Here is a 27,538-nt window from a genome sequence, read left to right as displayed (position 1 = left end):
GTTTAAAAACGTTTAGCATTTTTTTTTTCTGCCAGAATAAACACTCCCAAAATTCTACAAAAACTATTTTTTTTCTGCTCCTAAACGCCAAAGATTGAAAAATGCTACTAGTCTAAAATAATGTGCATGGACACATAGGATAACACTGTTTAGCTTCTAGGAGCATAAAAAATACTGATAACAGCTTCTAGGAGCATAAAAAAATGCTAGTGTGCATGGAGCCTAAAATTAAAGCACTCAGAATCTGGTGCAGTTGTGAATGTAGTCCATCAGCTTCTAAATTCAGCTAGTTCCAGTAGCCTCCCTAGTGGTATGATTACCATATTTTTCACTCCATAAGACCCACTTTTTCCCCCAAAAAAAGGGGGAAAAATGTCAGTGCGTCTTATGGAGCAGCCGGTCCTGTGACAGCCGGGGTGCCCAGTGCACATGCACAAGAAGCGCTGCACTTTGTGAATGGTATGGCGTCTTCTGGGACACATGACAGGTCCCAGAAGACTCTGGACCAATCACAAAGTGCAGCGCTTCTCACGCATGCGCACTGGGCACCCGGCTATTATTCGGGTGCCCACACTAAAGGGAGGACAACTGTCAAATTCAGGTACCCCTCCCCAAAGGTCTGCAGTCTCTTAGTCATCCCCTGTACTGTCTGCAGTCTCTGGTCATTCCCTATACTGTCTGCAGTCTCTGGTCATCTCCTGTACTGTCTGCATTCTCTGGACATCCCCTGTACTATGTCTGCATTCTCTGGACATCCCCTGTACTATGTCTGCAGTCTCTGGTCATCCCCTGTACTGTCTGCAGTCTCTGGTCATCCCCTGTACTGTCTGAAGTCTCTGGTCATCCTTATGAGTAAGTCCCTGAGACAAAACATGTCAAGGAAGTATAATTCACAAGAATAATTCACAAAAAACCTCCTGCGCTTACATGGAATCCTACCCTTAGAACAAAGCTGCTGGCACTAAACTTATACCCAAAATAAGTAAATAAACAATTAAAATAGAAGAGAAGATATCGTGATCTGTCCAGCGGATAAGGGAGGAGGCATTGTTGCATTGGCCAAAGATTATGATTTAAAAGAACTTGAAACCCAATTGGGGGATAGGACTACATATAAAGTTCTCCCTAAGGACCCGACTTTTCAATATAAAAAGGACCTGACAATATTGGTTAAAAGGGGAAGGGAACTGAAAATTCTTAACAAGAAGGAGGCCAAATTTTTAGTTCCAGAAACATGTAGGATCCCAGTGATATATACTATCCCTAAAATACATAAAGACTTAGTGAATCCCCCGGGTAGGCCAATAGTAAATGGTATCGAATCTGTGTTGGCCAGGTTATGCCACTATATAGATATATTTCTGCAACCGCTAGTTAAGAAGACAAGATCCTATTTACGGGACACCAAGCATCTAATCCAGCTGCTGAATAACATTAAAGGAGACCCCAGTATTTACCTGGCAAGTGCTGATGTGGCGTCTCTATACACGATTATAGGACATGAAGATGCTATAAATGCAGTATGCTGGGGCTTGAGGGAATATAGTGAATTGTCCTGGACACAAAGGAAGTACTTAATGGAATGCCTTGACTATAGTTTGTCCCACAATTATTTCTGGCATGCCAAAAAGTTCTTTCAACAGATAAAGGGAGTAGCCATGGGAGCAAGGTATGCTCCCAGTGTGGCAAATTTATTTATGGCGAATTGGGAGGAAGAAACCGTTTATCAACATTATCCTGAACAACTTATGCTGTTTAAAAGATTTATTGATGATGTGTTAGTAGTATGGAAAGGGAGTAAGGAATCCTTACAGATATTTCTTCAATCATTGAATAACAATGATAGGAATATTGTTTTTTCTTGGGAAGTAAGCAATGAGTCCATTAATTTTTTAGATTTAAATATTAAGATTGAGCAATTGGGACTTATTACTAAAACCTTTTTCAAGGAGGTGGACCGGAATGGGTATATCCCTCTGGATAGCTGCCACTATCCCCCCTGGCTCTTAAACATCCCTAGGGGCCAGTTCGTGCATTTACGGAGAAATTGCACGTTGAAAGGAGATTATGAAGAACAGGTTAAAATAATTGGTGAACGGTTTGCGAAAAAAGGTTACACATCAACACAGATTAAGCATGAGATAAAGAACATTGGAGAAATGGATAGATCATTGATGTTGGTTGATAGAGTGAGGGATATGAACATGAATGATCAAGTAGCCATAATTTTAGATTTTAATATTCATTATAAAAAAGTTGAAAGAATTTTTAAAAAACATTGGTCAGTGCTAAAAGCGGATCCTATTTTAAATAAAATTTTATTGGAGCGTCCCACTTTTATTTATCGGAAGGCACCTACGATTAGGAATAAAGTGGTAAAAAATGTGGTGGACCCACCAGGAAATAAAAAAGGAGTAACATTCCTAGATCAAAAGGGTTTTTTTCCCTGTAGGAATTGTCTTGCTTGTAGAGAGACCAAAGGGCAGAATAAAAGGATGTCCTTCTTTATAGCCCAATCCACGGGACGAGAATTTCCAATTCGTGATTTTATTTCATGTAGGACGGAGGGGGTTATCTATGGTCTGGAGTGTGCATGTGGCCTCCAATATGTGGGCAGGACTAAGAGACCACTTTGGAAGCGATTGCGTGAACATGTGCAGAACATTAGAAAAGGTTTCCCCAAGCACAATGTGTCTAGGCACTTTTTGATGTATCACAATAAAGATCCCTCCACATTAAAATTTTGGGGGATTGAAAAGTATAAAGGTCACTGGAGGGGACTCAACAAAGTGCGTTCCCTTAGTCAGGTTGAGTCCAAGTTTATTTATGAGATGCGAACACAGACCCCGAGAGGTCTAAATGTGGATTTTGACTTGAATTGTTTTTTAAGTGATGTTTGATAATGAGTATTGTATATTTGTATATTTTATGGGATTTTAAATATATAATTTAAGTGTAGTATCCTGGTACATATTGGTGGTTTACTAATTAATAGCGAATATGTTTATGTTGTGAACCTATGTTATGGGTGTCTGTACGGCTGATAGGTTCCCTCCCTAATAGTTTTTAAATTTTTATTCATTCTATTAGGGTCTATTGTATGTGGGGTAGAGAATAATTTTAATGATTATTTTTAATAAATTTTAATAATAAAATATTTTTTTATAAGTTATATATGTATAAGTTTTTTTAGGATTTGAGTGAGTCTGCATATGAGGATTTTTGGTATATATGCTCTATTTTATTTTTGTCCACTGGCTCACTTTTTGTAAGGGTACCCTCCACCTAAGAATGTTTTTATCTAAATAAAATATATTTATTAGGAGTAGTATATAATTTGTTTATGTACTCCTATTTTATTTAATTTTATTCCCCCTGGAGTATTATACTCATATGCACTTTAGCGTTGATATTATATATTGTATATAGGAGGACCTGACTTGAATATGGGTGTCGGAGGTAATATTCCTCCTTTGACAGGTCAGTGTCTGCAAGGATTAGCGGATAATTGGCTCCTTTAAGATGGCCGCCGGAGATCCGCCTCCGGATGATTACTGGTGCAGACTCTCCTATATAAGGAAGTTCTGTCCTTTATGGGCGTTACCCTGATGAAGTCACGTGGTGAGCGTGACGCAAAGCGTCGGTACATGGGGAGGAGCTTCCGTTAACGCGGTGACGTCATTTCCGGCGTGGGGGCCATATTGGATCACCCTGTGAAGTACCCATGCAGTACACCCATAGCATGTGCTAGGAGGCTGGATTGTTTCGTCCTTTACTGTGAGTGGAACTCTATTTTCTATCGATTTATTGCTGAATAAAACTGGTTGCACTATGGAGGGTCTCTGTTTGTATTTCATTATGACCCTGGGAGAAGCTGGCTGCTAATCTGGTGGAAGCTGGAGGTGGAAAGCGATACCCAGAGAGGAATTCAATCTGATAGGATCGTGTGATCCTTAAAGTGTGCTGGCCCTTTGGGGTCTAAGTAAGGAGGTGAGGGGGCATTTTAGCCGTTAAAGGATTGTCACGTGTGAATCACGCACACTGCACATTACTTTGCATGAAGAGTGAAGACCTGCACTAAGCATTGTGTCATCATTAGTATCATTATTATCAATTGTTTGGACTTTTTTTGAAACTGAAGATTGGTTCATCTTTGTTTTGAGTACTGTTATGTGTTTTGTCACTTTATTATTTATGATTATATGTGTCACTTTTTTGCATGAAATATTCCCTATAAGGATATCCACGTATGACACTATTAATTACTTATTGATCACTTTGGTTTTATACCTGTAGGGGTATATTGTGTTTGATTAATTGCAACACGCATTTATTGATTATATGTCAAGGAAGTGATGTCAGACAAAATGCAGGAACTGGAAGTGGCAAATCGGCCATTTTGGAAATTGGAAAATCTGACCCAGATGCTTCTGTTAGCTGCTGAGACTCTGTAAGAGGTTTGGCATGTAGTGTTATCTTGTCCAGATGCTTCTGCTAGCTGTTAAGACTCTGCATGGGGTTTTTGGATTAAGAGATCTTATCCAGATGCTCTGGTCTACTGCTAGGACTCTACATTAAGGTTTGGAGATAAGAAATCACATCCAGATGCTTCTGATAGCTGCTGAGGCTCTGTAAGAAGTTTGGGTTATGAGAGCTGTGGTGCTATTTATCTGTTTTTAAAAGTAAGAGCATAATAAAGTGTTATTTATTTATACCTTACGGAATTACACTATATATCCTTTTTTATATTATGGGTACTATGAATACTATGGAGTAATCCTGCCCAAGGTCCTGATGACAGCTAGGAGCATTATCCATGAGGCTATAAGGACATCTCAATGAACATATCCAGGCTGGATTAGCTTTCCTTGGATGGTGTATACCCCTAGTGATATTAAAGTGCTGTTTCTTTTGCCATCTGGTAAGGGTATTCAGTCATTACACTATAGAAGTGTGCACTACTACTAGCACTTTGGTTTTTTTGATTTGTTGGATCACCTGAGTGTTTCACTAGCACGTTTTTTCTGTCAAGCACTTGATTCACATATATGGTCACATTTGATGTTGTATATGATTGTACATTATTGTTTTAAGGATAATACACTATTTTAGTTTCTTATTTTTTGAGGATCACTTTGGAGTTTGGAGTCTTTTTGGGAAAGTGTCTGCAGAAAGGACTTGGATTTGCATCTTTAGTGTGTGACTTTAATATTTTTGGACACTTGGTATTTTGGACACTGCGTTTATAATATTTATTTTTGAACACTGTGTTTTTATTATTATATGTATTTGATTCAATTGATTTATACCTTGGTATTTTGGACACTGCGTTTTATAATTATTTTTGGACACTGCGTTTATATATTTTTTTTTTTGACACTGCGTTTATTATTATATGTACTTGATTCAATTGATTTAAACCTTTATACATAGTTTATTTAGTTTAGCACTTGTTTGCTTTGGCTATAGGGTGAGCATATTGAGGTATTATCATTTATTCCCAAGTGTAGCTTGGGTTAACCACTTGTGGTGCTGAAACTTTACCCCGAGCTACACTCGGGAATACCTCCAGGGTGCCTACACTCTGGATGAATGAGCAACAGAGAAACCTTTCGACAGCAGTGTCAAGGATCACCCTGTCACGTGTCCACCACACGCCACGCCCACAGCGACTAGCTAACCGAGACGCGCACATGCGGCCGCGACAGGGTGGTAAAGAGGGGGACTTACACTTGAATATCTAAAACCGTATATGATGTGAATATTACCTACAGAGTTTTCCACATAAGGCAGACAGTCTGTGTGCTGTCACTTAGCTCCAAACTGGTTTTCCCAGAAAGTGATAACCTGATTGACACACAAAAGGTGTCACCTCCAGGAACCTGGCTTTAGACCAGTGTTTCTCAACACCAGTCCTCATGGACCCCCAACAGGTCATGTTTTCAGGATTTCCATTATTTTGCACAGGTGATTTGATCAGTTTCACTGCCTTAGTAATTACCACAGCTGTTTCATCTGAGGGAAATCCTGAAAACATGACCTGTTGGGGGTCCATGAGGACTGGAGTTGAGAAACACTGCTTTAGACTAATTAATGCTAATTGATGATTGAGTCTGTAAGGCCTATGAGTAATTGTGTATACATACACATCTGTATCCCAGATCAAATGATGACCCCTTGTTTGTACCAGTCTATTAATTTCCCTACTGCCCAGGGGCTCAATATACATCCTTAATGACCAGACTGTTCCTGAACACACCTTTGTAATGAAAGGGCCTGACATAATCTAATCTACTCAACCTGTTATGGCTATGATTCCATATTTCCACTGATCAAATCTTTATCCACTCAAATCTTACATGTCCGTTACGTTACAAGCAGTATTGTCAGTCTGCGGGAAAGGGAGTGTTAGATGCATTAGTAGGTTTAGATACACATAGTTCCCGTTTATGGATGAAAACCGGACACCCATGTATTTCTATGGACTAGCGGATGTAAACGTATGATCATCTGTTTGCATCTGTTAACAACCGATTTTTTAAAGGTTAGAAATCCTTATTTTTCTTCCATAAAAAAAAAAAGGAACGGACAAAAAAAACAGATGTAAACGGTCAAAAACGAATGTATATATAATAATAGATTTGCTTTTGGGTTTAATACCACTTTAAACATTTTACCTCTCTTTCCATCCCAGTGACGGGTATTACATTTTTGTAATATACTGTGAGGTACACTAAGTACAGCTATATAACAATTTATGGTTTTAATATTGTATTTCACAGTATTAGTGGGTAAAAAATGGTCCATGTGTTATGTTCTTTTCTGCTAGATGTTGAATATAGATTTTGATGCAGCAGCATTACTGAGACAGTCTCCAGATGCCAAGGATAAAAACATTATTTTTAATTATCTCATAGTGTCAAAAGTGGTGCAACACAAGAAACTATATAAACACAAGTTAAGGCCCATAGCTCTCACAGGAATTGGGGTATGCTGGTATATAAACATGCAGCAAGAAATTAGGGATTGTAAAGCTTTCGGAAGAATTAAATGTTTTAACAACAGTTAAAAACCTTCAGTGATCCTCTTAAAAAAATAGGCCATGAAAACAATTCTGTTACTTAGTAATATGAGTTGGAGAGAAATATATGGATATTTGCAGCACATCAAGAGTTGTGTATATGTTTAGAAAAGAAGAGAAATTAGTGCTTCAAGGTGTGACTATTGTTCCTAGAAAACCAACGTTTATTGCAAGAGTTGCTGTTCATAAGATAAAAAAACACCAAACATAAAAATAATATTACAGCACAAAAATTAAACAAACAATAATGATTATATCAACAGTGATGAGATAATAAAAAAATAAAAGTCCACTGTACCAAATAAACGGTGATACAGCGTTCCAGTCAAAGAAAAGGTGCCAAAAGACCAAATGTGTTCCTTAACCTCCCTAGCGGTATGATTATTTCAGATTTTTGGTGCTGAAAGCGGTACCATTATTTTGCATGGAAATATGTAGTTTTGTAATTATAAATTTAATTCAATAATATAATCAAACCAAAAACACTGAAATTTGAAATAGAACGCCAAGTTCGCACATCGCTGAGCAAAAGTCGCAAAATCGTTTTCAGTGTCTGATGACGAATTTCCCCACAAATCATTATCACTCAATTCTGCAAGTAGTTCTGATTTACTATCGCTGTTCTCTAGCTGGTCTAAAACCACTTTTGACCTAAAGGGACGCTTTTTGGACGCCATGGACTTTTCTCAGTTTCCAGGCAGAAAGAACAGACAAAATGCAGGCAGGGCACAGGACAAAGCACTAGGGACAAAATGTATGTGAAATGGGTTCAAACAGCAATGTTTTACTATGTAAAATTTGTTTGGAAAAAAATGAAATTTTTTAACATTTTCAAATTTGCCGCCGCCCGTACGTCCCGACTTCACAGGGACCGGAACACAGAAGCCGGATGCCGGCATCGGCCGGAGGAGATGGCTGGGGACGCTGCAGGATACACATTGCGGGAGCGAAGGACAAGGTAAGCTCTGCAGGGACTCCCTATGCAGCGCCGCATGGTAAACCCGAGTGTAGCTCGGGGTTACCGCTTTTGGTACTGACATTTTACCCCGAGCTACACTCGGGAATACCACTAGGGAGGTTAAACAATATCCCCACACTATCCGTGATCACCTTCTGGTACAATCCACACTCATCAGATATGATGGACTCTTAGCTTGTATGGCTTAAGAGTCAAATGAGCTTTTATTGGTGAAATGTGTTCCCCGGAATGAACCAGATCAGAGAAGAAATGCTTGCTTGACAGTCATGCCTCAGAATGAAGGTGGGACAAAGCCACAATAAAGGGGAACAAATCAGCTACAGATCAAAGCCTGTATAACCTCCTCCTTGGGAGTTGAAATCAGAGGCCAGCATAGTTTTTCCATCTAACAGTCATGTAAGAGCAATATGAAGCCTTCCACTTGCTAAGTGATCTGCGTTTTCTGGCACAAATCTAGGTAGTGCATTCTTCAGAATGGTATGTAGATTAAAGCTTGGGTAAAATGGCCCAAGAATGGGTTTTCTAGCCTCATTTGCTGCATCATTGATTTGTTGCAGTTCATCGAGGTTTACATTGAAGACCACCGCAGCTGAAACCAGAGATCCTGCTGAGGCTCCATACACTTTGGAAACAGCCTTTAGGATCTCAGGGGCCAGGTCCAGAAGAGCCTTCACTGCTCCAATCTGATACAAAGCAAAAAATACACTTCCAGAGAATGAGAGAGATAGAGGGTTGTTTATATTATTTTTTTTATTATCTCATCACTGTTGATATAATCACTATTGTTTGTTTTATTTTTGCGCTGTAATATTATTTTTATGTTAGACACCATAAATTGCATTAAATAGGTGAAGTTCCTCCTACTAGAAAAAAAATGTTTAATCTTATTGGCAAAAATGGTAATTCAAAACATGGCAATACTGTCCTACAAAGCTTAGAAGTATCACAAGTGCAAAGAGGTCACCAGTCCTTAGGAAGGATGTGCTGGATTTCGAGAAAGTTCAGAGAAGGGTTATTAAGCTAATAAGGGGGCTGGGGGACCTCAGCTATGAAGAATAATTGCAGACATTAAACCTATTCCCCCTGGAAAAGAGACACTTAAAGTGGTTGTAAACCTCAGACATGAAATATGAACAAAGCATTTCCCTCTATAGTGTGTGCTTGTCTCTTTTAAGATCACTAAGTGTAACTTCTGTCTGCTGCCTCATTATTCTGCTATCGGCATGAATTACTTGACAGAAAGGGAACAATGGCGACAAAAGGAGGGCCCTCCAGCAGATTGGCAGCGTTAGCTCTGTTCTTGTGAGCTGCGTGGTGGGGGTCTCTTCCCTCCAATCAGCTTTCAGAGTTCTCCTCACTACTGAGACTCAGATAAACAGATACAATTTATATAGGAGGATTTGCTTCATCTCTGTGTATCACCTGAGCCCAATCACTTCACTGGGTATATGTAAGGGTTTACAACCACTTTAATTTAGGAGATATGATTGCATTACACAAATATCTGAATGCCCTAGCATAGGGAAAAACTATTCAGTCTTGGGATGAGAAGCTGTTTAACCCATCTTCCATTCATATTGCGTTTGGTTCACTTTTGCACTTGCGTTTTTGCCGCGTTGTTTATGCGTTTTGCGGGCTTTTTTTTACATTTTTTTATTTTTCTTGTTGCTAGGCAGATTTTAAATGCAAAATGCACCAAAAAATAATCAAAAACACAGCAAAAACACAGCAAAAATGCAAAACATGCTTTTCTGCAGCATTGCCATTGAAGTCTATAGAACCAAAACGCAACGTTTTGCGTTTAAAAAAAGTTCCTGACCCTTTCCAAAAAACGCACCGGGTGAAAACGCAGAAATGTGAACTTGTCCCATAGGAAATCATGTTAAATGGACTGTACTGCGTTTCTGCAAAATGCTGCAATAAACGCTTAGGTGTGAACCTAGGGTTAGACAGAATACAATTAACTTACCAGAATGTCTATAGAAAGTGAAGCTTCCCCGCATTTACTAAACTCTGGGGAAAATGAATGCAGCTGTACTTGCAGAGTGCACAGTCTATTTGCCTTTAGTAAAGCCACCCAAACATTTGCAAGTGCATTTGCCTTGTAGAGTCTCAGTAAGGTTGCTTTCACACTGAGGAGTTTTTGAAGCCTTTTTGCGATAAAAAGTGCATGAAAAGCTTAAGAAAACGGATTCCCTGTGTATGTGAATGTATATCTATGTATGTTTTCACACTGAGGCGTTGCGCTTGAGGCGCGGTGTAAAAACTCCTGCTAGCAGCATCTTTGGGGCATGTTTAGGGAGTTAAAAAAAACACCCCAAAAACATATCTTTCCATTGAAATAAATAAAAAAGGGCTGAAAAATTACTGAAAAGCACCTTAAAAACACCCCTGAGAAGCGTTTTTGGTGCAGTTTTAAGTCATGTGTCCTTTAAAAATGCACAGAAAATGCGGTAAAAACACCTGTGCATTTTTGCTGTAATTTTGCGACGGGTCAGTGTGAAAGTAGCCTAAAAGTAACAAAAACATTTGCAAATAGACTGAACAGGGAGTAAATGCTAGGTTGCTTGCAAAAGTTGATAAGCTCACAAAGAGGGTAATTTCAGTAGTCATAGGTCAAAATCATGCAAAGATGATGTATGTATTTTTAAAAGGTGTTCATTTTTGTTGTCTTTAATATAAAAATTTCAAAAAAACAATTAAAGTATAACTTAAGGTTTTTCTTTCTGGAAAGACTAAGGGAGGATTATAACACCTTTCAGGTTTTGTATACTATCTGCATTCCACTTTTATTTTTTGTCACAACAAGCAGTAAGCCCTGGTTCACATCTGTGTGGTCCTGCAGGCCACGATTTTCATTAGAATGTACTCCCATGCCCCGGGACATGCAGGGAAGAAGACACTGCACTACTTTGGAAATCGTAGCCTACATGGGAATCGAGGTTTCCAGCACAGTTGCGATTTCCAGTGCGGGCGGCGTGCTATTAGAATTAATGGTACCCACCTGTGGATTCCGCATTCCTCTGTGTGGGTGGTGCAGCTGCATGCATTTGTGTGGGTCCTGCAGTGGCACCACCCGCACAGATGTGAACCGAGGCTAAGAGGAAATCCCTCCAAAGTGAGAGAAATTCCTTGTATTCACCAGAACTAATGTTTCCACTGTAAGATTTCCTCTGTATTCCTACTCTGGTAGTCACTCACAATTTGGCATTGTCTTTCACTTTTGGTATTAATGGTCACCAGCAAAAATTGAGAAGGTAGATCTAGCCAACACCAGCAGCTGCAACAATTAAAAACTCAACAGGTGTTCTAATCTCTCTCCACCCTATCTAAAATATAAAAGCTATTTGGGTATGCAAACTCATACAAAAAATTAACAAGTATCCTATGTCATAAGTACAGTCAAATTGCACATACATGCATGCATTCCCTTGTCCTGCCCAGCGAATCCTACAATGCATGCATCACACAATGTGGAGAAATAACAGACAACTTTATACCTTACATGCATTCATTTTAAAGTGATTTAGTAAAAGACCCCATATTTTAACAGATTTGCAAAGCCAGAGTAAATAATGTATACTTCAGAATGGCATTTTTTAACTGACTTGGCAAAGGCAAGGCAAGATATTGTGAATTCTTTTTGTGCATTAAAGTGTATGTTACCCCAACATTTCATATTTCTGATATGTGCCTGTTGTAACATGTACATGTATTAAAAGGTATCCTTTTCTCTTTACATTGCTTCTTTTGTGTGAAATACCAGGTAATTCTGGCAATCTCCCTGCTTTCCTATTTTAAACTGATCACGATATGCAGTAGCACAGTCATCCCAGTGTGGTCAGTTTTCTTCTCTGCATACTACTTGGAATTCTAGCCTGCCTGTAATCCAATGGTCAGAGGTGTGCTGACATGCCCCCTGCACAAACAATGGACAGATCAGTGCCCTGTTGTTTCTATGCCTCCTGCTGACATGCCCTCTGCAGTCTCCAGCTCTCTAAGACTTTCGTGCAGCTGAGAACAGAGGTCATGTGATCACTTATAAAAAAAAAGAAAAAAAAAAGGTATTTATAATGATATACTTTATATATATAGTATATACTCTCCACCTGTCCCCGCTGACTCTTCTCCACTTCTACTCTCTCCCCCCACCCAGTACCTCACTCACCGCCCACGAGATTGCCAATCACTTCCAAAATAAGATCGACGCAATCCGTAAGGACATTACCAATGCTCAACCTACCTCCCCACTTAGCCTCCCTCCCACTATAACCCTATCAACTCTCCCCTCCTCTGACCTCGCAACCACCCTACCCCCCACCACACCTAACGTCCCGGACACTATAACCTCCCCAACACTCCGCTCCTTCAGCCTTGCTACCACTGAGGAGGTTACTAAGGTCTTCTCAGAAGCCCACCTCACCACTTGCCCCCGTCCCCACACAACTCCTCCGGTCACCCTCCTCCTCCATCCTACGCTCCCTCACCCACATCTTCAATCTCTCCCTCTCTACTGGCGCATTCCCCTCCCCCCTAAAGCACACGCACATCACCCCCATACTCAAAAAACCCTCCCTGGACCCCACTGACCTGAACAACCTTAGACCCATCTCCCTGCTGCCATTTACTTCCAAAGTCCTTGAGCGCTTAGTCTACAGTCGCCTAAGCGCCCACCTCACTGACAACAACCTCCTCGATCCACTACAGTCTGGCTTCCGTCCCCTACACTCCACCGAAACCGCCCTACTCAAAATCACTAATGACCTGCTAACCGCCAAAGCTAATGGCCACTACTCAGTCCTCCTCCTCGACCTCTCCGTGGCCTTCGACACAGTCGACCACCCCCTCCTTCTTAATAAACTACACTCCCTTGGCATCAGAGACTCCGCTCTCTCCTGGCTCTCCTCCTATCTATCCCAATGCTCCTTCAGCGTTGCCTATAATGCTACCACCTCCCCCTCTCTCCCCCTCTCTCCCCCTCTCTGTTGGGGTCCCCCAAGGCTCTGTCCTCGGGCCCCTTCTCTTCTCCATCTACACCTCCTCCCTCGGCAAACTGATATACTCCCACGGCTTCAACTATCACCTCTATGCCGATGACACGCAAATTTACCTCTCCACCCCTCAACTCACCCCTTCAGTCTCTACCCGTATCACCCACCTACTGAACGACATATCAGACTGGATGTCGCTCCATTTCCTCAAACTGAACCTTTCCAAAACCGAGCTCCTGATTTCCCCCCCAGCCCATGCGCCCCCCCCCCCCACCCTCTCCATCACTATCAACAATGTCACCATCAGTCCCACCCCACAAGCCAAAGTCCTAGGTGTCACTCTAGACTCAAACCTGTCCTTCCAACCCCATGTCCAATCATTGGCAAACACATGCAGGCTCCACCTCCGCAACATCTCCAAAATACGTTTGTTCCTAACCCCAGACACTACTAAACTACTCGTTCACTTCCTTATTATCTCATGTCTGGACTACTGCAACTCCCTTCTCTCCGGCCTACCTCATCGCAGACTATTCCCTCTTCAGTCTATCCTGAACTCAGCGGCCATACTCATCCACCTCACTAACTGCTCCGCTTCTGCCACCCCCCTCTGTCATTCCCTCCACTAGGCTCCCGATTGCCCAGCGCATTAAATTCAAACTACTAACATTGACGTACAAAGCCATTCATAATGCTGCCCCAAACTACCTCACCGACCTGATACCCAAATACCACCCTACCCGTAATCTTCGCTCCTCACAAGACCACCTACTTTCTAACTCCCTGGTCTCCACCTCCCACGCCCGACTGCAGGACTTCTCCAGGACTTCCCCCATCCTCTGGAACTCACTACCCCAATCCATCAGACTGTCACCTACCCTCCTCACCTTTAGGCGCACTCTGAAAACCCATTTCTTCAGGGAAGCCTACCCCGCCCTCACCTAACATCCGATCTCCTCCTCTCCTCCCACCACTCCATCCCCCACAGCCACTTCCTCCTGTACCACTATCCCCTCCCTCCTAGATTGTAAGCTTGAAAGAGCAGGGCCCTTGAATCCCTTGTGCTCTGTTTTGTTACTGTATTGTCTCATGTACTGTCCCCCACTATAATGTACAGCGCTGAGCAAACCTTTTAGCGCTATATAAATACTGTATAATAATAATAATAATATATACTAGATATATTTACACACGTTTGCGTATACTCTAAGATCACCTCTGGTGCATAGAAGCAGATTAACTGAATCAAGGTTCTGGAACGTGAGCGTGGAAGATAAATGTCTACAATAATAAGCAACAAGGTCTCGGAGTGCAAGCATCCTTTATAGTTTGCTGCTACAAGTGATGAGCACCACAGCAGTGGCCATCTGGTCTTAACAGATGCATGACCCTTAAGTAGGTAGTTTATACAATCTGTTTGGATTATAAAGATGAATTTGTGTTTTATATATTCTATTTAATGTGGGAGAACTGAAATATTAGCTTTTTTTAAAAATATTTTACTTTTGGAGGTTTGCCTTTTTTTTGCTTTCTGCATACAAGCAGTTTTTTTTTAAAACCTTAAAAAATACTCACATATAGTAGTGCCCTCAAAGCCATGCACATAAAACCTTTCACAGATGAATGATCCTAAGCTTTCACAGATTCTGCTGCTGTCAAAACGCCAGAGAAAATGCCTATGAGTCACTCACCATGATGATGTCACCTTAGCTCTGCCTGTGTGTATTAGGCCCTCTGGGTGGGTGAAATAATTTTATGACCTTATTTAGCATTTAAAGTTCACCCTAATAAGTGAGAATTAGTCCAATAAAGGTGGGACACCACTGACTACTAAGGGTGCACTGATGATCTACATAAGTTAACCCCTTGATGACCAGGGTCAAAACAAACTTTAATTCCCAAGCCCAATTTTGCAACTTTCATATGTGTTAGTAAAACTGTACACATCATCGCAGCTACTTAATGTATCCAGGAGGAATATACCTTATTTTTTTTAAAGACAGATTGGGCTTTCATTTTGTGTTAAATGGCAATGGATATCTACTAATTTTGTTTTATTATGAAAGGAAAACTGGCCAAAAATAGTAAAAAAAAACCCTATTTTTAAATGTAGTCTTACATTTTTATGCCATTACCATGGGTCTCCACCAAAAAAATCTACAAAATAAATGTTCCTACTTCTGATGATCATGGGGATGCTATATATGTGCATGTGATTTATTCTTTGTGCCCATGGTGGGCCAAGAATCAATAGTGCGTATTTTGTTGTTTTTTTTTTTCCTACCTAAACATACTGACACTAACTGACACACTGTGGCTAACGGATACACTGCCACTACTGACACTGACAATAACATTTCCTCCAGGTCCTAATGGTTAGTACTGACCCGGGGCTGACTAACTGACACTGACAATTCTTCCAGGTCCTGTTGGTTAGTAGTGACCTGGGGCTGTCACGGACAGCCTGATCTCTGTGCTGGGAGTCCAGCAAAAAACACAAGAACAGCATGTATGTGGCAGGGTTAAGGGCCAATTCACACCAGTGTGTTGATCTGCAAATTAGCGCAGCTCTAAAACATAGATCAATGGATGGAAATCTGAAAAACAATGATTTACAATGTGTCCTATTCACAATACAATGCTGCATTGACCTGCGTTGCACTAAAATGTAAAATGTACCTACAGGGGTCACATCCACACAATGATTTTACACGCGCATACATCACAGTGATCCCCAAACCAGATAAGGACCACTCCCTTCAGGATAATTATCGTCCTATAGCCTTATTAAACTCTGATTACAACATATTTATGAAAATACTAGCTAACAGACAGGCCAAGTGTATTTCCAAACATATACACAGAGACCAGGTGGGTTTTGTACCGGCTAGACATGCCGCAGATAACACTAGGAGGACTATTAACTTGATCAATCTTATTAATAAGTCCTCGACTCCCACCCTCTTGTTAAGCTTGGATGCCCAAAAAGCGTTTGCCCGACTTAGTTAGACTTAGTCTGTCCTGGAGAGATTTGGGTTTACCGGTCCATTTATAGCAGCTTTGAAAGCTCTTTACTCCACCTCCCAGGTCAAATTGGTATAGTTTTTATCACCCTCCTTCTGTATGTTAAATGGTATGCGCCAGGGATGTCTGCTTTCCCCTTTGTTGTTTATCCTCTGTTTAGAATCACTGGCCATAGCCATTAGATCTAACCCATAACAGTGCCTTTAAACTGTTCTGTACCCACTTTTGAAGCAGTTTGGGAATCATGGGATACTTCCAATTCTGATTTGTCTACTCAATTGTCTGAAATGATTGCTAATTCACTGTTATGTATTGACATTGTATGTACCTATGTACCTCTCTTCGATTAGCCTATTTCTCTATCCTTTTGTTGCTTTATGTTTGTCATACTGTGTTTCTATGCAACTGTGTTTGTTGTAAATATTTGAAAATCAATAAAAAGTTAATTACAAAAAAAAATGTATTTTAGAGAAATGCAATGAATGTAAGCGGATGTCAACACAATGCACAGGATATTCTGTGAAAATGCGGTGCGTTTTAATGCACGCTGTAATGCGTGTCAATGGATATCAAAAATGTATGTCAATGGACATCAAAATGTATGTCAATAGATATCAGCACGTGACTAAAATGGATGGGCATGTTCCCATCCTCTTTCTATACATTTTAGCGCAAGTTTGTGCTAAATGTATATGCCTGGATGCCGCATATATGTGTTAGGTGGTCATAAAGGGGTCAAGGAATGCTGTTTGAAATTTGTATTTTGGACCTTTTTTTGGCGTTACATGTTGCTGCTATTATATATTTTGCATCAAAGCAAACAAAATCCACTATCCACACAAGCGAGGTGGATGGAGGAATCCTCCCACTGGGACATTGTATTCTGACAGCAGGACTCTTATTCATTCTCATTCTGCAGCTATACATGAAACGAAATTCAGCTAGTCCCTGCTGAACCGGGCAAATTTTGATCTATCTATGACCAACTTAAAGGATAAGCTCACCTATCGTTACATGTTACATGTCACACCCATATTCATGGTGTAACATGTTCCGAATGGTCCGGCTCCCGCTCTCCATTGTGACAGCCAGTGGGGAATCTTCTCTTCCCCACTAGCTGTCACAATTTAAAAAAAAGTGGCCATGAAGGGCTCTGCTCACATGGCCGCATCATTCATTCACAGTGTTCTGTGAATGGATGAATTACAAGTCCAGACAGTCTTTTTGGCTGTCAGCTTGTAATTCTTAATGAATTACCACGGCACTGTGGAGCAACGTGGTAGTTAATTGATTCTTCTTGTCAGTATATCTGCTTGCCTGTTCATCCCATACTCTTTTCATGCACATAATGCCTGTTGTCATACCTTTCACAATTCTCTCCTGTACATACTGTTTCCTGCTTTACCACCAGACTCCTCTACTGCACAGACTATGCACTTTCGTACCCTCCCCACTCATCTCCTACGCATACTGCTCACAGTCATATACGCCATACTCCTCTCCTGTACATATTTCCCCCTGTAATACCATACAAGCTTTTCTCCTGCATATAATAACTATGTAATACTCTCTGCACTCCTCTCCTCCTCCCGCATATACAGTATTTTCCCCAGACATACCCTCCGCACATATTGCCTCCCATCACAAAATCCAAAACCCATATCGCCCTCCTGCACATGCTATCTGCTTTCACACTCCTCGTACACTCATTGCTCCTTGTCATATCCTCTGCACTCTTCTTCTGCACATACTGGGATTTATTTACTAAAGCTAGAGAGTGCAAATAGAAAACAATCAGCTTTCAGGTTTTATTGCCAAAGCTTAATTGAACAAGTTGAGGTTAGAAGCTGATTAATTTCTATGCAGAAATGAACCTGATTTTGCACTCTCCAGCTTTAGTAAATAAACCCTACAGCCTTCTGTCATACCCACTGCACTCTGTGCATACTGGCCTCTGTCATGCCATCTGAACTCTTCTCTTACCTTACACATACAGCCATCTGTCATACCCTGCACACTATTTACCTGCACCAACTAGTTGCTGACATACCCTTGGAACTCTTTTCCTGCATATACTGCCCACTAAGACACCTCTTTAGTATTGATATCCCCATATTTTCGCTTTTAGTAACAGGCACATGTTTTTAGTAATGTATAAGATGCGATGTGAAGGGTTTTAGGCTTAAAATAAACAATTTGGCATAGATGTTCAAATCCACATTGATCAAAATTGGGTAATAATGTTGGCAGTGAGATAGATCTTTGTCTGATTTGGATTTATTTGCTATAAACATGTCAGGTGTCCATTGTAAGAAAGCACAGGCCTTTTTCTTGATTTCTAAGCCAAATTCTGTTGGTTGTCTATTTATCCTTTGATATATTAATGTGCTTGGTTTTCCTTTAGGTAGTGTTTCTAAATCTGTTATATGGTTTGACAGAGATCTCAGTAGTGATTCTCCTTCTTTTTAAGACGGAAGCCATGCTTTAAAAAGATTTCCTTCAGAACACATTTAAAAGCTTCCCACTAAACTAGGGTCAAGTTGTGTTAAGGGCATGGCTTAAAAAAAATAATAGTAATGCACTGTTGTTTTTGTGGACTATGCTTTTTATGAATTGAAACATTCTCTTCTATAAGCTCAGATAGCAGGTAAGAGTGACTTCTGATCACCACTTTTAGATTTTTTTGTGAGGGTGTGATTAAAAAAAAAGAAAAATGATTGATTTGTATGGTAGGAGTTTTATTAGTCAGAAATTAGGTAATTTGGAGAGAGTACATGTGATTTGAATTTTTGCAAAACATAAGATTTGTGAACTCTTTTAAGAATTATTAGAGCCCTTGACATTCAGTTTTTATGTAAATTTCAGCCATGCATGCTTGGTTATGGGGAGTTCCGAGGAAACGACATCTGATCTAGAAGACAAGCTAACTATAAGTGGGGCAAGGTCCTGGTGGTGAAAGAGTTAAGTTAAATGGCACTTGTGTATGAACATACAATGCAGAACATTTAGATTTTTTGTGGTCAGGATTATACAGTGGTGTTCCTAAGTGTATAAACACCCTGTTAATCTTTGCTCTAAAATGGAAACATATGAAAAACATGTGTAGGGATTTGCTACCCTCTACTGTAAGCTGCTAATTTCACAGTATTTTGTATAATTATGTATTAGCACTTTCGGTCCCTGGTGGATGGATTGAAAACCCCAAAAGGAGCACAGAGTAGATAGGCTGACTCCAGAGTTCCAGTACCACACCACAGTTCTTTCCAATGAGAAGCTGTGTTCCAATTATCTTCACGGGCCACTGCAACTGGACTTTGCTGCATCATTCTTCTGAAGGTATCTTTATTATTAAATATATACTCCAGTATATGTGCACACTTCCATTAGAACTCCTGTCAGGCCCTTTCTTATATAAAGCTTGTATTTCTATACTGGTGTGCATCTATATACTTGTGGTTAATGTTATACACAGGTTGCAATAGTTCCCCTGCTACTAATTACTCTGATTAGTTTACTGGTTAATTTCCCATGAAGGGAATCCCTTCTGTTCACAGAGGCCTTGTCCTAGCAGTGCCAATGTTATTATCAAATGCCACTCTTCCACTTAGTGAAGGCTCTGGTTCTCCATTTTACCTACAGGTTTAACGTACTATCCTGTTTGGGGAGGGTCATTTCCCATAACTCCCCCAAAAGAGGATTACACATGTAAAGTAGCAGCAGCACATTAATCCATAAAGACATATGATGGCATAAGCAATTAATAACAATATCACACATGGTGTTCCTATTAATAAAAAATAAAAGGGGATAGTGGATTGAGGAGCTTTGGTTAAAAATAAATAAGCCCTGGAATTTTAAATCAAATAGGGAAGGACTGGCTTCAGCTCAATTACCTCCCATATGATACACTCCTGTGAGGCGTTTCACCTAGGTAGCCCTATCTGGGTAAAACATCTCAGAGAGGTGTGTCTTATGAAAGGAGCTTGAGCTGAAGTCAGTCCTTGGATTTTTGTTACTGTGGCTAACATTAATGGTGTGTGGCCCCATTTCAATGCTTGCGAGCTCTGCAAGAGGACTGGCACCTGGCAGCAGTAATTTAAGCCATGCTGAGCAGTGCTGTCTCCAATTTACATTGCTGTAGGTAAGGGATGTTACTCTGTGAAGAGTAAAATGTTCACTTCTCTTACTATCCCCTAGAAAGGTTATCTAACAGAGGCACTGGCGGAGTCCCCAGAGTTAAAGGGCTACTAAACCTAGAACCTTGCATCCACTATATCTGGTCTCCCACAGTACACAGAACATGGAAGTGCATTTTTTTTAGTATATTTACTGCTAAACTGCTAAACACCTTTTCTCATCAGCAGTTAGAGCAGTCTTGTGTCTTCTATCTGTGTCCAGCCCAGCACTAGTAAAGCTTATAGGAGGAGTTTCCATTCTGCTCTAGGAGAATGGAAATCCCCTGACCTCTGTCTGGACATTGCTGATTGGCCCTGTGCTGATCACATGCACTCTCCCAAGATCACCAAGTGGTGGTCGCTTGAAAAAGGGGAGGAACAGAGAAGAAAGGATCAAACAGCCTTTTTACACAATGCAGAGGATTAACTCCTTAGGTTCCACAGTGAGTATAACAAGCATGCTTTACTGCATATGCAGACTGATTTTATTGCTGTGGGTTTAGTAACACTTTAATAATCTGATGAAGATTGGCTTGACAAAGCAATATTAGGCTATTTCATCCAACTGGTAAATCCTCCCTCACTTTATCAAGAAATGCGTGGTCTCTATATCCCAGCCAACATCTTTACTCCTACAGAATTTTGTGTTTAAGGCTTTGATTAAACATGCAGGGGTATAAACAGCCTCTAACATTACCCAATGACAGAGTGGGACAATTTTCATATAATAAACTAGGGGTAAAGCAAATTTGCAGTCCCACAGGAGTTTCAGAGTCAGAAGTAATGAGATGAAGACATTCTTTAGCCACAAGGTGTTCTATATAGAAAGTTGGTTGAACATCTGTCCTTCTATGCTTCAGTGATCTATTTTATAATTATACTGATGTAAGTCAGTAGGTGGTTGAAGGAAGGGATGACCCCAACAATAAGAGATATTATGTTTTTGCAAAGCTTTTATTACCAGGTAACTGTTGTCTCCTTTAGGATGGTGCAGTGTAAAAGGCTGGGAAAAGTATAATGTAACCTTTTTAAAACCCACCAACTCATTTTCTCTTGCTTCCATAAAGATTTGTAAGTATATTGTTCATCTATGGGGCCTAGTGTGGTGGTGTGTACTCTATGTAGCTCAATGTGCTCATCTGCTGGATAATCTATCAAGGGGTGGAAAACAGTTTGTACTGTAGCTTTTAGGCAGGCTGATTCTTTATTCAAAATTTTGTTTTAATTCTGAGATTGCATTTGTATGTGAGTGTTTCATCTTACTGAATAGCACATTCTTCTCTGCTTTGGTAGAAAGAAATCCTTCAGATGATATTTAAGTGCTTTTGGGGGATCAGAGATGTCTGAGTTATTCACTGATTCTTGACAGCTGGAGCATGCTATGGTTAAATAGAGCAGGTGGCATTTAGAGACTGTCAGACCTCTGGTGCGTAACTGGTGCCATATTGTGCTAACTGTTGGGCCACTCCTGTACTGGAAACACAAACTGGTTTCTCATTTGCTCTTAGTTGCAGTGGTCTGGGGTGCTTGGTATTTGTTTTGCTGGCTTTGTCTCCTATGGAGGTAGAAGGGTAATTCTAACTTATATGACACCACTTTACAATTAAATAAGTGAAACACATTCTTCTGGAGAGAAGGATGCATTATTGCATGATAACGCTATTTTTTACAGTAAATCAGTGCAGTATAAGACATTTTTAAATGTGATATAAAACTCTTCCCTATTAAATTTGATTTAGAACCATCTCTAGAGATATTTTCTTCCACGTCACACATTTCTTTTTCACCTGTTCATCAGTCCCATAGCCATTTAGATTTTTTTCTATTTATCATGTAGAACCTTTTGTGTGGTCAGATCATTTTCTGATTTTTCTTACAATGGAGATTTCCCAATTCTCTTGATTGGAAGGAATGTGGCAGATAAATGACAGGTTATTTGAGGATTCAGTATGCCATCATGCGATTATTGCTGCTATTTGTAATTTTTTACTAGATTATAAAGAAGATGATACATTTATCCTTATTTAATGGGAAGTTTTAAAAGGGGCATTGTGGGGGGGGGGGGGGGGTTCAGCAGGGTGCTAGCAGTCTAAATCTATTTTGGATACTTTTCTACATTCTTTAGAATCTAAACAATCTACTCCATCACATCCATCCATCAAGTTATTGGTGAAGCTTTCAGTAACTTTTTAACAACTTTAGGATGTAGCTAATAAAAACTGTCAAAAGAATTCCCTTTGGCAGATATTTCCAAATCATTAAAGGTGGATGGGCTTTTGCACAGTCTCTCCACCCATGAAATATACAGACATACTGTATATACCAAGTATTGGAATGTCCACAGGATATATTTTTTTTCATCTTCATCCATTTATTAATACTTTTTGGGATTTTTTTGCTAGTCTATATGATGTTTCTTCTTCTATCTCCACCTTCACTTCAAGTTCTTTGATTATTGAGGAATGTACTGGAGAAACTGTGTTACCTATTCTAGATCAGGGGCAGACTGAAACTTCAGGTACTAGGTCCATTAGGGGACCCCATGAGAGGCTCCAGGGGATGAAGCCAGTGCAGGACCAAGTGACAGCACTGTGCTTCACTCAGTGGGTTATCCTCAACTCAGTGAGGATTCCTGTTGGCTGCACCTGCCTGTGCTCTCTGGCTTCAGTACTCCAGCTCCCCTGCCCAGTGCCTCTCTCCCCGCTCTCCTTGATGATCTAATTTGCAGTCATTGAGTGCTAGGGCTGCTGGCAACACACTTTAAACACACTGCACAGTGGGAGGGAGGGGGTACTGATATAATAGGACTGTGAGCTAATGGGGATCTCGAAGGGTGGTGCTGATGGCTGATCTAATGGTTGGTGACCAACCATTACATCAGCAATTGTCAGCACACCCCTCATTGCAGACCCCTAATAGATCAGAGTCTCATATCAGCACCAGGGGTAGACTGACCAATCTGGGGGTGGAGCTGAGAGAGTAGAGGAAGCAGTGGTTGCTAGGCGACAGTCGCCCAGTTACTAATGACAATCTGGACTTCACTGTTCCCACCAAGCCTCTCAGGAAAGAAGAACAATGTGATCTCTGCCACCTGTAACCCTAATTATCAGTCATGATTCAGCTGAGCCTAGATGATTAGCTTTATGAACAGGAAGGGAGGCTGGGTACTGAACCAGCACCTAGTGGAGAATCTCTGGCCCTTGCTGACTCAGCCGCCTGGTGAGGCCTACAATGCCAGCTCTGAGGAGGAGATCAGACCAGAGCTCAGCATTGGGGAATAGATCCAAGCTGACCCAGGCACTGGAGAGGAGATCAGAGACTCTGTACAGGGAGTCATGCATTATCAAGGAGTACAGGGGGTCTGGTGGGGGACATGAGGGTCTCTTGATATCTAGGAGTAGGGGGTATAGGGGGTCTGGTGTTATCTAGGAGTGGAGGGTATTGTGCTTCTGGGGTTATCTAGGAGGGGGGGTATAGGGGCCTGGTGTTATCTAGTAGTTGTGGGTATAGGGGTCTGGTATTATCTAGCAGTGGGGAGTATATGGGGTCTGGTGTTTTCTGGGAGTGAGGGGTATTGTGGTTCTGGTGTTATCTATGAGTGGGGGGTATAGATGCCTGATGTTATCTAGGAGTGGGGGTATAGGGGTCTGGTGTTATCTAGGAGTGGAGGGTATAGTGGTTCTGGTGCTTTTTGGGAGTGGGGTATATTGGATCTAGTGTCATCTAGGAGTGGGGGTATAGTGGATCTGGTGTTATCTAGGAAAGAGAGGTATAGTGGATCTGGTGTTATCTAGGAAAGAGAGGTATAGTGGATCTGGTGTTATCTAGGAGTGGGGGTATTTGGACCTGGTATCTAGGAGTGGGGGTACAGGGGAGTCAGGTGTTATCTAGGAGTGTGGGGGGGGGGGTATAGTAGATCCGGTGTTATCTAGCAGTGGGGGGTATAGGGTCAGGTGTTATCAAGGAGTGGGGGGGATGCAGGCAGTCTGGTGTTAGCTAGGAGTGGGGACATGGGGGGGGGGGGTCTGAAGTTATCTTGGACTGGGGGTTTGGGGAGGTCTGGTGTTACCTTGGAATATGGGGGTTTATGAAGTCTGGTTTTGTCCAGGAGTGGGGAATACAGGGGGGCTGGCATTATCCAAGACCACAGGTTTAGAGGGGCCGGTGTTATCTATGATTGAGGAATACAGGGGGTCTGGTTTTATATATGAGTTGGGGATATGGCGGTTCACGTGTTATCTGGGATATGGGGTCCAGGGATATGGTGTAGTCTAAGTCTAGTCTAGTCCTATTGGGCTACAGGTGTTTTGGTATTATCTTCTAGTAGGATGGTACAGGAAGTCTGGTGTTATCTGGCACTTTGGATGCAGGAATCTAATATTATCTGGGATGGGAGGAGGAGAACATTTTTTAAAGGAGGATTAAAGGGGTCTAGTTGTATTTGTGAAGGGGTGTACAGGAGGGTCTGGTATTATATATGAGTAGGATCTGGTGCTGTTTGTGAAGGGTTATTATTTGGAAGGTGAGGACTTTATACATGTACTGTACATCTCTAATTTTCTATATGACATCTTGCATTATATACCTGTATGATGATCCAGAACACCCTGTATACTTGCACACACCCGTAGTGAGTGACAGATAGTCTGACGGTCTTACTTTAATGTAAGTTTATTATTCTTTTGTTAACTTATTAAACATTTAAGTACCATCTCTATGCTGATGACACACAAATCTATCTTTCTACTCCTCACCTCAACCCTTCAGTCTCCCCTCGAATTACTAACCTACTAAGTGACATATCGGCATCGATGTCACTCCACTTTCTTAAACTCAATCTTTTGAAAACTGAGCTCATACTATTCCCTCCAGCCCATTCCCCCTCCCCTGACTTCTCCATCAAGATCAGTAATACAACCATCAGTCCCTTCCCTCATGCCAGGGTACTAGGTGTAATCCTAGACTCCCATCTGTCCTTTCAGCCCCAAATCCAATCACTGTCCAAATCTTGTAGACTTCTACTAAGCAACTTATTCACTCCCTGGTTATCTCTCACCTTGACTATAGCAGCTCCCTCCTCAATGGCCTACCTCATTGCAGGCTATCCCCTCTAAGTTTATCATGAATGTGCTGCCAGACTCATCCACCTTACTAACTGTTCCATATCTGCCATCCCTCTCTGCCAATCCTGCCACTGGCTTCCCATTGCTCAACGAATAAAATTCAAAACATTAACAATGACATATAAAACCATGTATAACTCCGCCCCCAATTACATCACCAATCTTGTCTCCAAATATCACCCAAACCGTCCTCTCCACTCCTCGCATGACCTCCTGCTCTCTAGCTCCCTTGTCTCCTCCTCCCATGCTCATCTCCAATACTTCTCCAGAGCTTCCCCCATCCTCTGGAACTCTCTACCCAAATCTATCAGACTATCGCCTACTCTGCCCACTTTTAGGCGATCTCTGAAAACCTATCTCTTCAGGGAAGCTTATCCTGCCTTCATCTAATAACAGAATCTTCTATTCCTCCTACCAGTCCATCCCCCACAGTTATTACCTTTTGTACCACCAGCTGCTCCCTCTTAGATTGTAATCTCTGAGGATCAGGGCCCTCCTAACCCTCTTGTATTGAACTGTATTGTTGCTGTATTGTCTCCCTTTATATTGTAAAGCGCTGAGCAAACTGTTGGCACTATAAAAATCCTGTATAATAATAATAATAATTGTCAACATTGTCAAAAATTCTGACAAATGCATGTAATGTGGGAAGTGCAATATGTAGGTGGGACTTTGTGTGGATATAGCTTGCGTGTGAGTGGAGACATAGGGGGCCCCATGATCTCCTATTGCCCGGGGCCCCATGAGTTGTCAGCCCACCCCTGTTCTAGATTATATCACTCTGAAAACTCTGAATACCCCATTTACAAAAGATCAAGTTTTAACTACTATTGAATCCACCCCTGCAGGTAAGTGTCTGGGCTCTGATGGTTTTACCCCTAAATCTTAAACAGATATATATACTGTATAAGGAGTATCTTTATACTTTTTGCTCAGTGTTTTCAATTTTATTGCAAAAGACACTCCTTTTCTGTCTCAGTCTCTAGGGGCTAATATATTTCTTTAATATTTAAGCCAGATAAAGATCCCTCCCACTGCCTTATTAATTGTCCCACCTCTCTTATTAGTGTTGATTTAAAAACTTTTTCCAAAATTATTGCATCTAGACTACAGTTGCTTTTTACCAAGCTTATACACTTTGGTAAAGTGGGGTTTGTCCAGGGTTGGGTGACCCATGAAAACACACTTAAAACTCTCCTTCTTATGTATCATGCTAACTCTTCTTAAATATCTTTATGTCTCCTTGTGGCCACTGCAGAAAAGGCCTTCGATTGGATCAGTTGGCCTTTAACGTCATTAGGTTAAGGCCATAATTTACTTCAAAAGATAATGGCTTTCAACTGTAAAGCAAGTGCTAGAGTTAGAGTAAATGGGGTTGATTTACTAAAGGCAAATAAATGGTGCACTTTGCAAGTACAGTTGCATCAGAGCTTAGTAAATGATGTGCAGCTTCACTTTGCAAAGAATGCCCAATCATATGCAAGAAAAATAAAAAAAAAAACTGCATTTTTCCTTGCATATGACTGGATGATGGAAGTCAGCAGAGCTTTCTCTCCTTTACTAAACTCTGCAGCAACTCCACTTGCAAAATGCACAGTCTATTTGACTTTAAGTAAATCAACCCTAAAGACTCTTCATTGCAAAGGTTTTCTATTAGGAATGGTAATTGTCAGTGATGTTCCCTATCCCTTTTACTATATTTTTTAGTAATGGAGCACTTTTATAATGTTCTTTGTAACAACTTTTCTATCTTTGTTGTTAAGATGGGGTCTCATCAAGTGAAATTATCTGTTTGCGCTAATGATCTCCTGTTGTATGTATCTAATCCTCATATCCTCTAAATTAAAATAATTTCGACTGTTTGGTATATGTAGCAATTTTACAGTAAATCTCATGAAATCAGAGATTATCAATGTCTATCTACCTTTTCCTGATGTTTCAGCTCTACAAGGCACATTTCCCTTAAAATTTTGTAACGCTGCTAAGAGATACCCCTGAGATTCTTATACATCTTTCAGACATTACCCATGGTGTTCTCCTGCTCATTTTTTAAAGTGCTACAAACATGGATTTTTTTGATTTACTAAATATATATGGAGTCAGAGCCACCTATGATTGCACAGGTTGACTATCTCTTCCTAAATCTAAGGGTGGTGTTGGTCCTC

The 27,538-nt window shown here is 40.8% G+C and overlaps 1 protein-coding gene and 1 pseudogene across 3 annotated transcripts in view; both read right to left on the bottom strand.

Annotated features, from left to right (window-relative positions):
- Positions 1 to 27,538, bottom strand: part of CACNA1I (calcium voltage-gated channel subunit alpha1 I) — a 1,904,325-nt gene that overhangs the window by 337,222 nt on the left and 1,539,565 nt on the right. The gene's annotated exons all lie outside the window — the stretch shown is intronic.
- On the bottom strand, positions 8,332 to 18,189 carry LOC149457515 (omega-hydroxyceramide transacylase pseudogene; annotated as a pseudogene).

This window comes from Staurois parvus, unplaced genomic scaffold (assembly GCF_062004578.1).
Source record: "Staurois parvus isolate SC_StPar_1 unplaced genomic scaffold, SC_StPar_1.0 ptg000316l, whole genome shotgun sequence".
Lineage (NCBI taxonomy): Eukaryota > Metazoa > Chordata > Amphibia > Anura > Ranidae > Staurois > Staurois parvus.
The sequence above is the reverse complement of the archived record's forward strand: the minus strand, read 5'-3'. Positions and strand labels throughout refer to the sequence as shown.